This window comes from Littorina saxatilis, linkage group LG6 (genome assembly GCF_037325665.1).
Source record: "Littorina saxatilis isolate snail1 linkage group LG6, US_GU_Lsax_2.0, whole genome shotgun sequence".
Lineage (NCBI taxonomy): Eukaryota > Metazoa > Mollusca > Gastropoda > Littorinimorpha > Littorinidae > Littorina > Littorina saxatilis.
Genome location: NC_090250.1, coordinates 38,934,480 through 38,951,069, shown reverse-complemented (window position 1 = coordinate 38,951,069; position 16,590 = coordinate 38,934,480). Strand labels below are relative to the sequence as shown.

The following is a 16,590-nucleotide window of genomic DNA, read 5'->3' as shown; positions in this document are numbered from 1 at the left end:
AAAACGAAGAGAGGTACAGAAAAGCGTGTTATCCTTCTCAGCGCAACTACTACCCCGCTCTTCTTGTCAATTTCACTCCCTTTGCCACGAGCGGTGGACTGACGATGCTACGAGTACGGTCTTTGTGAAAAAATACAGTGCGTTCAGTTTCATTCTGTGAGTTCCACAGCTTGACTAAATGTAGTAATTTCGCCTTACGCGACTTGTTTCTTCTTCTCCAAAATCTGATTTAGTGTAAGCATATACTAACTATGCCGCGCACATAAGCCCATGGCACCCTGCCTCCTTTCTTCCACTGTAAAGTGTTGTATATATCTTCTTTGAGAGATATTATATCGATATATATTGATATTTTATTCCAATGTTGTAATCACGAACTATAAGACAGTCGATTATATGTATTGCTGGCGTGACTGCAATATGCACTATTGGCTGTTTTTCAATTACAACTATAAAATAGCTGTTGTCAGTCCTGTTGTAAAAACTGCAACAACAAAAAAACACACACGCTGTTTTTAGTCATGTGTAATCACAACTGCAATTCAGTCGCTGGTTTTAGTCATGTGTAGTCACAACTGCAATACAGTCGCTGTTTTTAGTCATGTATAGTCACAACTGCAATACAGTCGCTGTCAAAGTTTAGTCCTGTGGTCACAACTGCAACAGACGCTGTTGTTAGACCTGCAGTTACAACTGCACTAGATGCTATTGTTAGTCTTGCAGTCGACGACTTTAATAGGAGCCATTGTCAGTGTTGCAGTCACAACTGTAGAAGATATTGTTGTCAATGCTGAAGTCTTTGCCAGCCCTCAAATGCAAATTGTGCAATATTGTCAGACCACAAGTCAATTCTGCAATAACCGAAGCTTTTATCAGTCCGGCTACAGACACAACTGCGTTAGACGCCGTTTTCCGCAGCTCTGCAGTAATAACTGCAATAGAGGCCATTGTCATTCCCGCAGTGACAATTGAAATTGGCACTTGTTATATTGTTGTAGTCATGCATGCAATGTTTGTAGCAATGGGTGCTTTTGTCAGTCTTGCAGCCGTGGATGTAATAGACGCTTTTGTCATTCCTGCAGTTACAACAGTCACAGAAACCGTTATCAGTCTCGCAGACACGACTGCACTATGGACAATATTGTCAAACTTGCATTAACAACGACAGCATTCGTCGTCTTCAATCTTGCACTGACAAGTGCACTGCTGCACGGTGACAACGGCTAGAGACGCTATTGTCAGAGCTCTTATTACAAGGGTTGTAGGCCGACCGTTCATGCGTGAGGTAGCAAGCAAATACAGGACCGTGGCTGAAGCAAGAGCAGCCAGCATTGCAATCGACGTGCAAGCAGTACGGAAAAACTTGCAGCGACGAGCAGCTTGAGTCAACACCTGAAAGGGAGGGCTTGCGGACAGAGCCAACGATTGACACTGCACCATTCAGCTTCCCGCAAACTGTTATACGACGTACAGGTAACCAGCAAGGTGCAGAAAAATAGCTGCTGGTGTTATAGATCGTGTAGGAAAATCTTGGTCATGAATGTAGTCTTCTGTGAGAATTAGTTCAAAGACCGATGCTACATATGTTGTCTCTCATAACTATATAAATACACACTTTTATCGAAACATGCAGAAAACTCGTTTTAAACGGAGCATACCTAGTATCTTTTCTAGAACAAAAAAGTAGTGTATATATATATATATATATGAAGATGTTGAGATTATATAATCTCAACATCTTCAGACCACAAACTGCTTCCGAGTATTTAAGCCTTCCGTTCAGTTGTCAGGTACATCGTTTAATGGATGTCTAGTGAACGGAATAAAACACACTTCAAACTTTCACAAATGCAGAAGAGGTTATCTATCATGTCTGTGACATCGATGATACTTCAAAACAAAAAGGCGTGAAGTTAAGATTTTTCTGTTATCGACCAGACCCCCCAGAAACAAAATTTGCGGGGTACAATCGAGGACACATTGCTTTTTTTCCGCACGCTTAGGCTTTCTAGTAGAGGTGATTTTTGCACTTGTGACGTTATTAAATAGTACATGTGCATAAGGTCAACAATAATCGTTGATAAGGTAAAGCATCGACAGTTTATGACATACATATTAAATGTGAACGTTACGACACTTTGTAACTCCTCTGTTTAAGTTGCAGACAAAGAATAATGCTGGTAAGTTTGAAGTCTATACATGCAATTAGTAAAGCGGAGTAGGAAAGAAATAACGAATTGAAGACACTCATGAGACACTCATGAGACAAACCACACGTGTGTATGAGTGATATATAAACATACCTACGAATAACGAATTGAGAATATGTTGGAAGTCACATGCACGCCTGTGTATAGGTTATAGACATGTCTGTATGGTGAACACTGACTCACGTGCGTGCTTTTCAGTCTTCCTATTGTTATGTCTACTAGACGATGTTCTTATACATTGAAAAAACACCCAGTTGTGAATCCTGCTCGAATACAACGAACTGTAGGTTGACAGCGGGAAAAGAGGGATTTAAACAGAGGATTTATAGCGTCTCAATTTAAGAAAACATTAATTGTCATCGCACCTGCAAGGGAAGCTTCACTTTTCCGCCCTTTGCCCTGGCGAGGTTATCTACATACAAACACAACACACATCTGCCTAAAACCCATTCAGTCCACATTCCAAGATACCAGCACCCGAAAATACATTTAGGTAATTGCAAAGAGATAGCCGGGTTTGCCTGGTGACACAAGTATGACTGAAATGAACCTGTCCCCTGTGGTTTATGCAGAGTAACCAAACATCGTGTAATGTTGCATACACTGCATGCAGTCCTCTTGTCCTGGGAATGGTAACATCTCATTTGGTCTACTCCCAAAATGTCTACACCCAAAATATATACTCCTTGCATTTTTTTACTTTAAAACAAACACACATTCCACTGGATAAAGTTGATACGTAAAGGCGGCGCTTTGTCCAAGAATTTCTACTCGTGTGTGTGTGTGTGTGTGTGTGTGTGTGTGTGTGTGTGTGTGTGTGTGTGTGTGTGTGTGTGTGTGTGAGAGTGTATGTGTGTGTGTGTGTGTGTGTGCGTGTGTGTGTGCGTGTGTGTGTGTGTGTGTGTGTGTGTGTGTGTGTGTGTGTGTGTGTGTGTGTGTGTGTGTGTGTGTGTGTGTGTGTGTGACGTGTACCTGTGTGAATGTGCCGTGTGCATACGAGAATGTGACAATACATTTCCACTTTCCGTTTAATAAGCAATGAACAATAACATACATAGTTTTTCCCTGTATACATTTCCAGAGGAGCATCCACAATGCACCAACCAAAACCTTATCCAGAAAACCTTATCCAGATGAATATGGCCAAGGAACATTACTTAATTACATCTATGTGTCTATTGTGTCTATGCAATCTATCTCTCTGTCCAGACCACTCGATACAGTCACTCAGAGGATCAACCTCATAAAAGGCACTATACTTATGCAGGTGGTCGTCCTTCAAAGAACCTATAAGAGTGTTTTCTCAATCTCTCGGCGGCAGAACTTGTCTCCACAATCGCACTTCTCTGTTTCAGCAATCAAGCAGTAATCATATTAGCCCTCTCGTTCAGTGTTGCGACAATCAAGGATATACGAGCACGGTAACAGGCGAGTCCAGGAAGGCGGGTCACAGAAGAGGTTCCCAGGTTTTGTTGATACTGATGTTGTGGGTGCAAAAGAAGCATCGATGTAACTAACTAGTTATTTTGCCATGCCCCCCCCCCCTCCCCCCCTCCCCACTTTATTTGCGTGCGTCCGCGCGTGCGTGCGTATATATGCGAGCGCCGGCGCGTCTTCATGTCTGACTGTCTGACTATATAAGTAGAAAAATGGTACGACAGTACTTGCTCCCCCTCCCCCCCCCCCACCTCCACCTACGCCCCTGCCCCACCCCCAGGATCCTAAGCCACTGGATAAGACAGATGAGTGGCAAGTTCTCCCAAGTCGCGGGACTCGACATGCAGTGTGCGATTGCCACTTATCGTATTTTCTGCACGAGCTCCTTCAAGAAGAACGTGGGCAGCTGCACCAGAGAATTCCGCCAACGGTGTGGGAAAGCCATCAGCCGCTGACACGCGTCAGTCCGTGTTGGAGCAGTGGCTTCACAGTGTGAAGGAGTCAATGATAAAGTGGTCAATGCACTGTACCCCTTGAAATTTATTTCAATCCCGTTGAAACAGAAAGACCGAAATGAAGTTCGAAAGAAGGAAGGAAGAAGCAAAATGTGCTGCTCAGTTTCCATATAAAGGTGATAGAAGGAAGAAAGAAAACAAGTAAGGAAGCAAGACTGAGAAAAAGCAAGACGGAAAGAAAAAAAGCAAGTAAATCTGAAAGTTGTATTCAGTGTAAAAAGCATGTATGAGGGTCAGTTTGATTTAGCAGAACTGCATGCAGCATCTGCAGAAAAGACCATCTCTAAAAGTAGAAACTGAAACCCCCCCCCCCTTTTTTTTTAAAGCTGGTTGATGTGCATTTGGTATCAAAATAAGTGAGAAAAAAAAAACTAAAATAGGCTATGAATAAATAAAACGGAAAAAAAACTAAGTACCACAACAAAATGAAGAACTAAGTACCCGGCCAGAAATTTTTATTTTACTTTTTAACAAAATTATTAAACAATTATAGTGTGGACAGCAACAGCATATAAAAGCAACAACAGCTATATTGCAATGCCAATTCTTGTGACAACCCCCAAGGACTGCAGTACAAACAAGAAAGAACAAGTACAGAACCTTTTTGTCTTTCTTTTTTTTGTGCTCCTTTCTCTCTTTGCTTTTCTCTTCTGACAAAATAATTCCCACCTGTCCACTTTCCGTCCGGCCGTACCTTCGACTCCTCAGACGTGTCTGGCATGCCACCAAAGAACCAAGGGACGACAACTTGACTCGTGCAGACAGCTGAGGCTGATTATCTGCCCTTGAACACGCGGGGCCAAACAATAGGATCGCCACCTCCGCCATAAATGCCAACAAATTTCCGCAAATTATTTCTAACCTCACTCCCGACCCTGCTTTCTGTCGCTTAAAAAAAAAAAAAAAGCAACGAACAAAAAATGGCAGTGGTAGTGCGTGTCAAGATCTGTTGTACAGTTTGGAGGCTGGTTTAAAGAGACACTACTCGTTTAACTATTGTTGGTGTATTTCCAAGATGGCAGGCTGAAGTCGCTAACATGGACGCAAGCAGGGCTCAACAATACGGGATTGAGTCGGCCGTTCGTCACTCGACCGAAAATTGCGCTGCCTTTTCATATTGCCATGCAGCTGATTGACGACTTTGCATCGTCGACGTTTTAGTGACTTCCTGTAGATAAAGTTTAAACATCGATTGAACATTGTCAATGTAAACAAAAATGTAGGGTTCTTAAACAGCTGCCCTCGAAATGGGATTTCTGGTTGCATGATCAGCGTATATGTGAGAGAAATTATGATTGTAAACGGCAAATCATCACTGCGAACAAAGAAACCATCAGCCGAGCTAAACAACATATGGAGACAGTTGTGTGTCATCTCCCTTTAAACATGAGAGGAGGTGAGGGGTGTGTGGGGAAGCTGAAAAAATGAATGCAGGAGGATGCAGTTATTGGGATATTACTGTCAAGTACCGGGTTAGGGTAATTTAGTTGTTAGCCTGCGTGCGGGGAATGATAGCTCTGTCATATACATGTCATGGAGGTGATAACTGATGAATTAACACAGTCAGACCCTCAGACACAAATTAGTCTGCATAGATAGTCTTTATAAATCTCGGCAGTAACACCCTTATGGTGCATCACTAGTGGATGACATTCTGGTTTATGTGGTCAGCTTTTTGAGAAAGAGGGAGGGGGTGGGGGGTTAATTCAGTTGTGAGGAGGCTGCTTGCCAAGTATGATAGCCTGTCTCATGCATGTCACACGGAAAGGCTCAACGTTGAATTGAAAACAAATATGGTGATCAGAAATATAGATAAGTCTTCATGAATAGCCTACTTTGAAGAGTATAGAAAACAATCATGTAACTCTGTCAGGAGACAGGAGTTTAGTGGACAATTGAGCTTCTAGACTGTGTATGAAGTATGATAGCTCTGCCAGTCATTTTATTCGTCACGAAAATATGTTGTATCATAGCAGGTTGAGACAATAAGACGCAAATTGGTCTCGTCGGTCATATTAACTGCTGCAGTTAAACAATACAAAGAGTCATTTGACCATGTCTGGAATGCACGTCAGTCTCGCCTTACCGGACGTTTCCCTTACTGTTACATGTATGTTGACCCTGTCGTATACACACATATCTCACCTTGGACTGTTGCCTTCCTCGGTGATTCTATGCAAACCACCTTGCATAGTGCACAACAATAGACAACAACCCACAAAACAACCCACACAAAACAACAACAGATAGAAATGTTGGAGACAGAGCCAAACCAAAGACAAACAAACAAACAATACAAAGCAAAAAGAAAGAAAGAAAAAAATACATGTACAACGAACAAAATAATGTAGATATCACTCAGTGCCGGGAAGCCCTCAAGGTCGCAAAGAATTTCATTAACGACAGACTGAATGTGTCAGAACATTGAGCCCTGCATGCTGATGACGCTCAACACAACTGTGAAGAAACAAGCAGGTGAAGAAATTACAGGCTTTGCCCACAATAATCCCCGAGCAGCAAAAGAACGTGTCTGTCGGGTCACGGCTGCAACAAACCATTCCTATCAGGCTAAAGGACTAATCCGATCTTGACGGATTCGCGGAGACACTTGGAGCGTCTTGCTCCTATCGCCTGTTTTGTCTGGAGATATGATAAAGGTGTTAAAGGAGAGGGGGGGGGGGGTAATGGCAAAGATTCGCACACTGAATGGCTCTGTGTTCCACCGTGAGACGCACGCATGCAGCTGCAAGCTCGTTCTTGTTCGTTTGAACTTCTCGACTATTTGTTAAATGTAGGGGTTTCATACTGTCTTATCTGCATGATGAGTGGATTCATGTTATCCGAAGCCTTCTTTTGCCATCCTGAATAAGAACCGCGACTCTTACGAACAATGTAGACAAGAAACTGAAAGGAAAAAAACCACCTTCAAAATGATATTACGTTTATTTGTTAGTGCCTTCAGCATGCTAATTATGCTAATTTCGCGGCATCTAATGCGTAAACTGACCTAATCTTACAATTCGTATGTGTTGTTCATGAATAATGAGCCTTCAATACACTGTTTTGTGTGTGCATCCATCATGTTCATTCGTTGTTTTTTCTCAAGTTTTTAGACTTATTTTCTATTAGTTTATTCAACAGTTGATCCATGTTGCCGGGCTATCATTTGACTGTCTGCCCCCCCACCCCCCCACCCCACTGGTATAATATAGCAGGGGCCGAATATGCCAGTATCTTGTCAACTTTCTCATTATCAGAGAGTTAAGTTCAGACAGAGTTTATAAAACCTCAGGTTGTGATCCCCACTAATTGTCCTTGCCAATATAGTTATTTTACCATGGGAACCGCCGCCAACCTTGTGTTTGGTTGCTGACGATAAGTTGATGGCTTAGCCTACAGTGTCAACAGCTACAAGTCCACAGAAGCCTCACCCTTTGTGACAAAAGGCATGGGAATGGACGCTCTCTGGTCAAACACAACCTGATCTTCATCACAGCTAGGGGCTTCAGTCGCGACACTAACTCAACACAACCTCGGAAATCGATGTTGTCGTGTCAAGCAACGGTTTCATTTTTCAGGCAAATAAACTTCATTAACCTGGGCATTCACACCGTGTTGGCCACGCGGCGAAGTCATTTAGAGGGGCACCTTTTGCCCGGCTTCAACCTACTCACCCCAACCCCCTACTCGCTTCCCGGCAACGCAAACAAACATCGTCATACACGCACAGAGTCACACACACACACACACACACACACACACACACACACACACACAGGCATCTAGAGACACTAAAGGCAGGTAGACAGACAAACATGCAGACACTCACACACACGCACACACACGCACACACACACACACACACAGGCACACAATCTACACACGCTGACACTCTTTCAATTTCTTGTTCTCCACTTCTTCTTCTTCTTCTTTTTTGTTTGTCACCGTAGAAGGCTTGACCACTCCCCAGGAAACAGAAAGAAGGCGGAAGGGAACGATGGAGGGCCTGGGGAGGGAAAGTTTGCTTGCTACGACATTGTCAACAGCTCCTAACGGTCTGTGCTAGAATCTACAGTCGGGGTACGTCAGCATAGTCATTTGCACGAGGCGGGGTGGTTAAACGGGTGGGCAAGGCGTTAGGTCATTAGGACTGTAACAAGAAAACTACGCGATAGTAATTACCGAGGGTGTCTGTCAATAAAGGTATTAGGGTACACAAAGTCTGCTTTTAAAAGATCTGGTTACTGTACTGTTTCGGGGTTTGATGATATTCGCCACCCTCTATAACGTCCTTTCCTAGTCAAATAAATTCATATATCAAACAAAGAACTTTAGAGTACAAAGTCTTCTTTTAAAAGTTCTGATTACTGTACTGATTCTCACTGTTGCGAGTAACACGACGAGTCTGACTGGCTGGTAAGTTTAAAACACAATAACTTAACTATCTATCCAGTTAGATAAGAACCTACAAAAGTATACTGAACTAACTTTGTAACTAGACCAAGATATCAGAATTCCATTTGTGTGTGCTGTTTTACCCAGTTTTAAACATGGCTCAAATTATAATGACTCAAACTGTTGGTTCAAAGGACGGAAACCCAAGGTTCTTGCTCTTCTGAGTTCCGGTAACAGAACGAAAGGTTCAGTTGCAAAACAACAAGAAAAACACAAACAAAACAAAAACAAAACAAAAACTAAGAGAAAAACAAAACTTGAAGTATTATTGCTAACAATTGCCTTATATGCACCTGAGTGAGAAAAACCTGTCTCTCAATGTCGTTGTAATACCTCCATTTCTTTCCACTTGAGATTCAAAGCGTTTAAATCGATAAACAAACAAATGATAACCTTTTGTACTGATACACGCATATCACTCACGTTCTTCGCAATAAAAACTATAGAACAGTTACAAAAAGTATTCTTGATAATTGTCCGAACTAAGACACCAAGCAATTTTTACCTTTTTCAATACGAAGAGCAATTGCATTGTTTATTAAACTGTTGAACAATGCAAAATCAAAATTCTGCAACGAAACAATGCCAAGAGCGGGGTATTTACATGGCATTGTTAAAGGTAAAACTCAAAGCATACTCCCAACACACCAAACGCAGGTGTTTTTCAATCATCATATTAAAGCCTAGTGCATGGTAAGGCGTCCGCCCCGTGATCGGGAGGTCGTGGGTTCGAACCCCGGCCGGGTCACACCTAAGACTTTAAAATTGGCAATCTAGTGGCTGCTCCGCCTGGCGTCTGGCATTATGGGATTAGTGCTAGGACTGGTTGGTCCGGTGTCAGAATAATGTGACTGGGTGAGACATGAAGCCTGTGCTGAGACTTCTGTCTTGTGTGTGGCGCACGTTATATGTCAAAGCAGCACCGCCATGATATGGCCCATCGTGGTCGGCTGGGCGTTAAGCAAACAAACAAACAAACAAATCATATTAAGACATAACTTCATTCTACAATAATGTCCACCTTGATGCACACAGTTTACACCATTCCCTCTGCAAATGATTTTGGTGGACGAAGTCTAAGTAAAAGCTCCTTTGCCATACGCTAAGCTTTCGGTCCGTGTGTGGTGGAACAGTGCTGATTGCAACAGCGTCAATTGGGACTCTCTGAATTTGAGCACCCTGTGTTTGTAGTAGTACTAAGGGTGAAATAATTCCAGAACAAAGGGCTCTTGTTTTCTGGGGGTGGCAGGCGTGGTCATTGTGGCCGGATCTGGACATTCTTGTTTTTGCTATGATGGCCAGGTGACGTTCTTTTGTACAGGACTGGAGGCACTGTGTTGGAGTTTCTATAAAGCTTGGAAGCAAGGTTCTGAATCGGTTTGTTCGGTGTGTGCTTTTTTTTCAGCACACAGACAAGCGGCATTGGGGGAGAGAGAGAAGAGAGAGAGAGAGAGAGAGAGAGAGAGAGAGAGAGAGAGAGAGAGAGAGAGAGAGAGAGAGAGAGAGAGAGAGAGAGAGAGAGAGAGAGAGAGAGAGAGAGAGAGAAGACATTCACACAAAGACAGACGGACCGAAACGCAGACAAACATACTCTCACAGAGTACAGAGACTCAGACATACAGAAACCCTCACAGACTGACACAGACAGACGCATGAAACAGCCAGACATGCAGGCAGTCAACCAGACACACACACACACACACACACACCCTAACACACACACAGACACACTTGCATCCCCTTCAGTTCGCACGCATACTCACATTGTCTTCCTCCATACACCCCCTCTAAACCTCGATTCCAAGACACACTTGCTCAACTCAAAAGAACCATTCACAGGTTTGTTCTACTCTCCTCAGCTAAGACCTTTTACCTGAAACACACGATGTGTACACAGACTGGGGCCTAGCGGAAATGTTCTCCATGGGAGTGAAGGCCAGAATTACACAGTGTCAACACGGGTGGATCCTGTCTCATTACGAGTGTAACTAGGTCACTGCACGTCTTTTGGCTCCGTCGTGACGGTGCTAAACACACTGACACGGACGAACACACGCATGCATGTCTACCCCTGTACTCACAGAAACGCGAACGCACGCACATACACACGCACGCACGGCAACACACACGTCAACACACACACACACACACACACACACACACACACACACACACACACACACACACACACACACACACACACACACACACACACACACACACACACACACACTTTCTAACTTAAAATTAGAAAATGTAAAAGTAAAACTCTAATACAGATCTTCAACACAAGTGCAAACAACATTCAAGGCACCTTTTCCTCACACGCAGAAGTAAACTTATGTAACAATTGCAAGCTCCCTGTGGCATAACCAGGCGTTATTTTTTTTTAAAGTACGAGTGTGAACCTAAACATTTGAAGAACAAGCCGACACAATAATGATACTCAAGAAGAAAAATCAATGCAAGACATGCACACGGGGAAATGCAGCTTCCCGGTACCGAAAGACTAATACAAATAATTTTATTGTAGAGCCAACTGATGATGATGATGATGATGATGATGATGCTGATGCTGATGCTGATGGTGGTGATGATGATAAGCTCACTCAGTCATGTGACCAAAGAAATCGGATCATTTGCAGCAATAGCATAATTATACAGTACATGTATCACCAATACAGATTTCAACGTTATGTAATCGATTGCCGGTGTAACGATGTGAGATTGGCCCCCTTCGTCACCTTACCCCCTTGAAGTATAATTATACTCGAAGACGGAAATGTTGTTTCCTGGTAAAATTAAAGAAGTGAACTTATTTAAGGACAAAAAGAATGTCAGTTTCTTGCAAGTGAAGAAAATTGGTGGTGAAATTTAACAGATTTCACCCCAAACTTCGATTTCTTCGAAAACGTGTATCGAGTGGTTTTCCGTCCCTTGGATGAGAAGGGAAGCATTTTAGGACGAATCAAATTTCTAAGTTTAAATACAAAAATATTGGTTGGACAAATTTGACCCTAAGGATGTAAGGTACCCAAGTTCTATCGAAGGGTGTTTTTTTTGTTCAATGTAGAGTTTATACAAGATCGACGAGGCCGAGGGCGGAAGGTGACAGAAGGGCCAATCTTACATCGCTACACCGGGCCGACAGACTAATTCTTATACAATTTGGAATTAAAACACTTAAAAGACAAATTCTGCAAATTGACGAGGAACACGAGTTTAGAAATAATCTTGAACACAAATATTGCAACAACAACAAAATGAAATGACTGAAAGAAAAAAAATCGATCGTGGTTGGACAGAGCAAGAATTTAAAAGATCACACAAAGCTAATTGAAACAAAACAGACGCTCCAATTAATTGTTCTGGGCGGATTCCAGCGACGGTGGGCGGAGACAAGTGCGGTTGGCGATTGACAAACCAAAACACGCCCGTTACGAGCGTTACATCAAGTTTCCGTGACAGTCCAGCCCTGGAAACAAAACTTTCGATCGCTTCTACCACAGACTCGTATGTTGCCTTGCCGATGAAGCCGCCAACTGTCCAATGTAGGCTAAGCCGAAAGGTGGATAATGTTTTGACGAAGATCAAGTGCACGGTTTGAACTGTGAGCCTTTTCGTGCCAGTGGTATTTTTCGTTTCCCGTTTCTTTTTTGTCGGTGTGATTGTCAGAAACAGTGCAAGCATATCTCTGTCGCCAGAGCCATCGTAGCAGACGGCTCAATAATTTATCACGTGACCTGTCCGAAAGGCGCAGTACATTTCCTCACGGTCAAATCTATACTACTCTAAAGACGTAAAGGGACATAGAATTGTACATTTAACGTTCAGAATAGTGAGTTGAATATGTAAAATCTAATCAGCTACTTTTAAACATCTAGATGCGTAACGCAAGAAGTGTTTTGGGGGTATAAGTTCATGGAAACGAAACCATAACTGATCCTGACGGGGCTCGCCGACCTTCAGCGTGCGCGCGCGGTGTTTCGAGCAGCGAGGCAGTCCCAGTGAACAATCGTGCGGTGAAGAGACCACTTGGCTAGCAGACGCAACTGTGCTATACTGATCGCTGCTGCACTCTCCTCGCACTCTCTGTGCTGTCCTGGTGTGAAACTTCAGACATTTGGAGACACTTTACAGTGGAGTACTGGAACAATGGATTACCATAACCATCGTTTTGGATAATTGACTTGTGATCGAAGTTTTATTCAATCTGCACAAATCGTCCGGGAGAAGGGCAGAGTGTGAGAGAGTGTATAGTAGGGAGGATTTCATTCGCACCTGAGCTAAAACGAGCACGCTGTGTCGCGGTTTGTCAGCGCCAGAAGTGTTGTTGTGTAGGAAGCGGGCACCCTGCTCCGTGTGTGATTACCTGTGTTTTGTGTTATGCCTACCTCCAGCCGGTTTACCTGAAGTTTATATCTTACCTGCATGCTTTGTGCCACTCTCGGTTGGCCCTCCCAGGGCAGGTGTCATCGTGCGGTACGTGGATTTACCGTGTGCCTGCGATAACGGATACCAGAAGGCAAGAATCAAGGTAATTTTCACGGACGACTGTGAGTGTGAACGCTGACTGGCATGACAACTTACTAACCGAGAAGCGCTTGGGAGTGTAAATAAGGGGCAATTCGATTAAAAAAAAAAATCAAAACTTGACTAAATGTAACACAAGGAATAGCCTACATCATTAATATTATTATTATTATAAATATAACATTTATTGCTATCATTATAATTATTGTCTTGTAAATAGTGGCAGAAAATATATATCAATGCATTTAGTGTAGCAGTTAACCAAGAGTCTGAGAGAACAAACACACCAACAAATCAAGGTTTGGCCAAAGTGTAGAAAAGGAGTTGATAATAAAAAGTTTACCACTAAAATATAATATTGCGGCTTTAATATATTTTTCTCAGGTTCTTAGGAAAATATTATCGTTCAAAACAAACTATACAAAATTAGCAGCGTAAACTGCATCTACATGATCTATATTTTTTTATTTGATTTTGGAAACGACAATTAAATCGTGAGTTTATAAAAGACGTGCATAACCCTCCACCCCCACCCCCTCTCTCACAAATGATCTGCGTCTGGAATATATGATCTTTGTATCCAACCTGGAAAAACACACAATATAAATAGCCCGTTAACGTCCTGGAAACAAGGTTCCCTACCATTGCTTTAATTGCATACTAATGAATTGTGTCCATGACAACAGTGCACAAGGCTGTCCGTATGTGACGAAAAAGAACAATACAATGTAAGTCTTTTTATAGTACCATTGCCTAGTCCTACTTTATGGGACAGAGTACACACACACACACCTACTCACACACACACACACACACACACCTACACACACACACATACACACACACACACACACACAACAGACAGACAGACACAAACTCTCTCTCGCTCTCTCTCTCTCTCTCTCTCTGTCTCTGTCTCTCTCTTTCACACACACAAACATACAAACATACACTCTCTCTCTTTCACACTTACACACACACACACACACACACATACACACACACACACACACACAAGCACACACACACACACATTGTCGGGAAAGTCATTCACACAATACATAGTTTTCTACTAGTGTAACTGTCACCATAGGTCCCTGCTGTCACGTATAAATGGAGTCAGGGTTACTGATCGATGCCAACATAATTATAACTATTCACGTTTTGAAATGTCACTACTCCTAATCTGACAGAATCCTCGAGCGATAAGTGTCAGCAACTAAAAATTCATAGACATAGCAGTCTCCACGATGGAAGACGAAAATAAGGGTTTTCCACTGAGGAGAAGGCCGCAATAAAAGGGCCCTCAGCTGTCAGGTTTGGCGACCGTTTCCATCGCAGCCCTCGTTTGCTGCGCTCGAGCATAACAACGTCTTGCTCTTTATGCAGTTCTTCCAGAGAAATATCGAGCCTTGCGGCCGAGTAAAATTTTGTCCTCAACTGCCATGGTATTATTTTTTGATTTATTTTGTTGCCCTGCAAAGTTAGTGTCTATGTCAGTTAAAACAAAATGTATGGCCAAGGCTGTCTGCTTGACATCTGACATCGACTGGATGATTTCCCCCTGTTTGTTAGATTATTGTATTATATACGCATGCTACGTTGCTCACGCACCAGGACTATCATTCAAACGCTTTATGGTCAAATACCCACACGCATGGTCACTAGTATATATATACATACTGTATATATATATACAGTGGAGACACACAGAGTAAAGGATGATCAAATACCCACACGCATGGTCACTAGTATACAATATATATGTACTCGGTGGAGACACACAGAGTAAAGGATGATCTCCCTTGCTCATGTATAATTTCTATGCATTCTCGCTCTTGACGTCATTCTATATATATATATATATATATATATATATATATATATATATACTGTCATTTAATTAACACACCCGCACACACACACACACACACACCTACAGTCACTTACATACTTAAATACGGCCGAAATAACACGTATGATGTACAAATAAGTATGGTCATACGCTGCACACACACACGCACACACACACACACACACACACACACACACACACACACACACACACACACACACACACACACCTAATGATCAAAACCACAGCATTGTACACCTATAACCATATATGGGACCTCACCTAACCTCAGGACTGAAACCCGGCCAACTAACCTAACCTAACAACCCCATGGCAACGCACATCAAAACGCATCCCTATAACTATAAAGCACACTTTGTTTTTGACAAAACTGCATGTGCCGGCCACGCCTGCAACAAACCTCAACGCATCCATACCCAATATTATTTGCGGGGTCATAAAAGAATGTGCGCACTTCTTACCCGACCCATCATATTACTTTTTAACGGGGGAGTCCTTAGAATTATATATATCACGATTTCATGCAGCAAGAAGGAAGGGTTGAGTTAGAGTTAGACGGCTTTTGCTGTAGAGCGTTGGCATGATGAGAAAAAAACTGTACTGAAATTACTTTACCAGACATCACGTGTAAAATGGGTCTGTGCCTCCGCTCTCATAAATCTGCACCTGTACACTTCATGAGGCAAGGAGGTTTTAACGTTTGTTGAAACATTCAAATCATTTCATAAACAGTGAATGTGAACGCTAATATTTTGTTCAGCTCACATCAGAACGAATAGAACATCGTTATTTTCATATAGAAATTAGAATGTAACCCATGACACGGGCAGTATGCTTGTACTGTGTACTTTTTGTAGTCGGAGCTGCAGTCACAATAAATGACTAGCATGAAATATTCGGTCGTCTAATATTCACGCAAAGTACTGTAAAACATAGTAGGAAATGCATACATGTAGCGTTTCTCGCTCACCTCCTGCACATAGTAGCACATGATACACATCAGAGAGAGAGAGAGAGAGAGAGAGAGAGAGAGAGAGAGAGAGAGAGAGAGAGAGAGAGAGAGAGAGAGAGAGAGAGAGAGAGAGAGAGAGAGAGAGAGAGAGAGAGAGAGAGAGAGAGAGAGAGAGAGAGAGAGAGAGAGAGAGAGAGAGAGAGAGAGAGAGACACACACACACACACACACAATCAAACACACACGCACGTACACACACAAACAAACAAAAGGAAACACACAGACATGTATACACACAGACAAGTCGCTACAAGTACTACACTCAATCTTTCATACAACAACTAACCCTTACACATTTTCATTTCCAAAAATAATCCCTTCGCCTTGCCCTCCAGCCTCCCGTGTTTCCTCCGATAAAAGCTGCTGAAGTGATACGTACAGCACTTTTCTACAAGTGTTCCCTAGCTTAGCGAAGAGAGGCCTCTAGCCAGAAAAGGTAGGCAGTGTCAGGGGGAAGCCTGTCAAAAGGTGGTAGGGCAGGTGAGGTTCAGGTGCTGACTGTGTCCTCGAGCTGTCAGTTTACCTCACGCCAAAAATGGCGGCCCATTCGAC

At 42.7% G+C, this 16,590-nt stretch overlaps 2 protein-coding genes across 2 annotated transcripts in view; both read left to right on the top strand.

Annotated features, from left to right (window-relative positions):
- LOC138969185 (tryptophan 2,3-dioxygenase-like) overlaps positions 1-16,590 on the top strand; it is a 285,267-nt gene that overhangs the window by 82,753 nt on the left and 185,924 nt on the right. The gene's annotated exons all lie outside the window — the stretch shown is intronic.
- The window catches only part of LOC138969184 (protein dachsous-like), an 82,168-nt gene continuing 78,198 nt past the window's right edge, over positions 12,621-16,590 (top strand). Inside the window, exon 1 of the mRNA XM_070341918.1 lies at positions 12,621-13,154. The gene's annotated coding sequence lies outside the window, so the exon portion shown is untranslated. The remainder of the gene's footprint in view (positions 13,155-16,590) is intronic.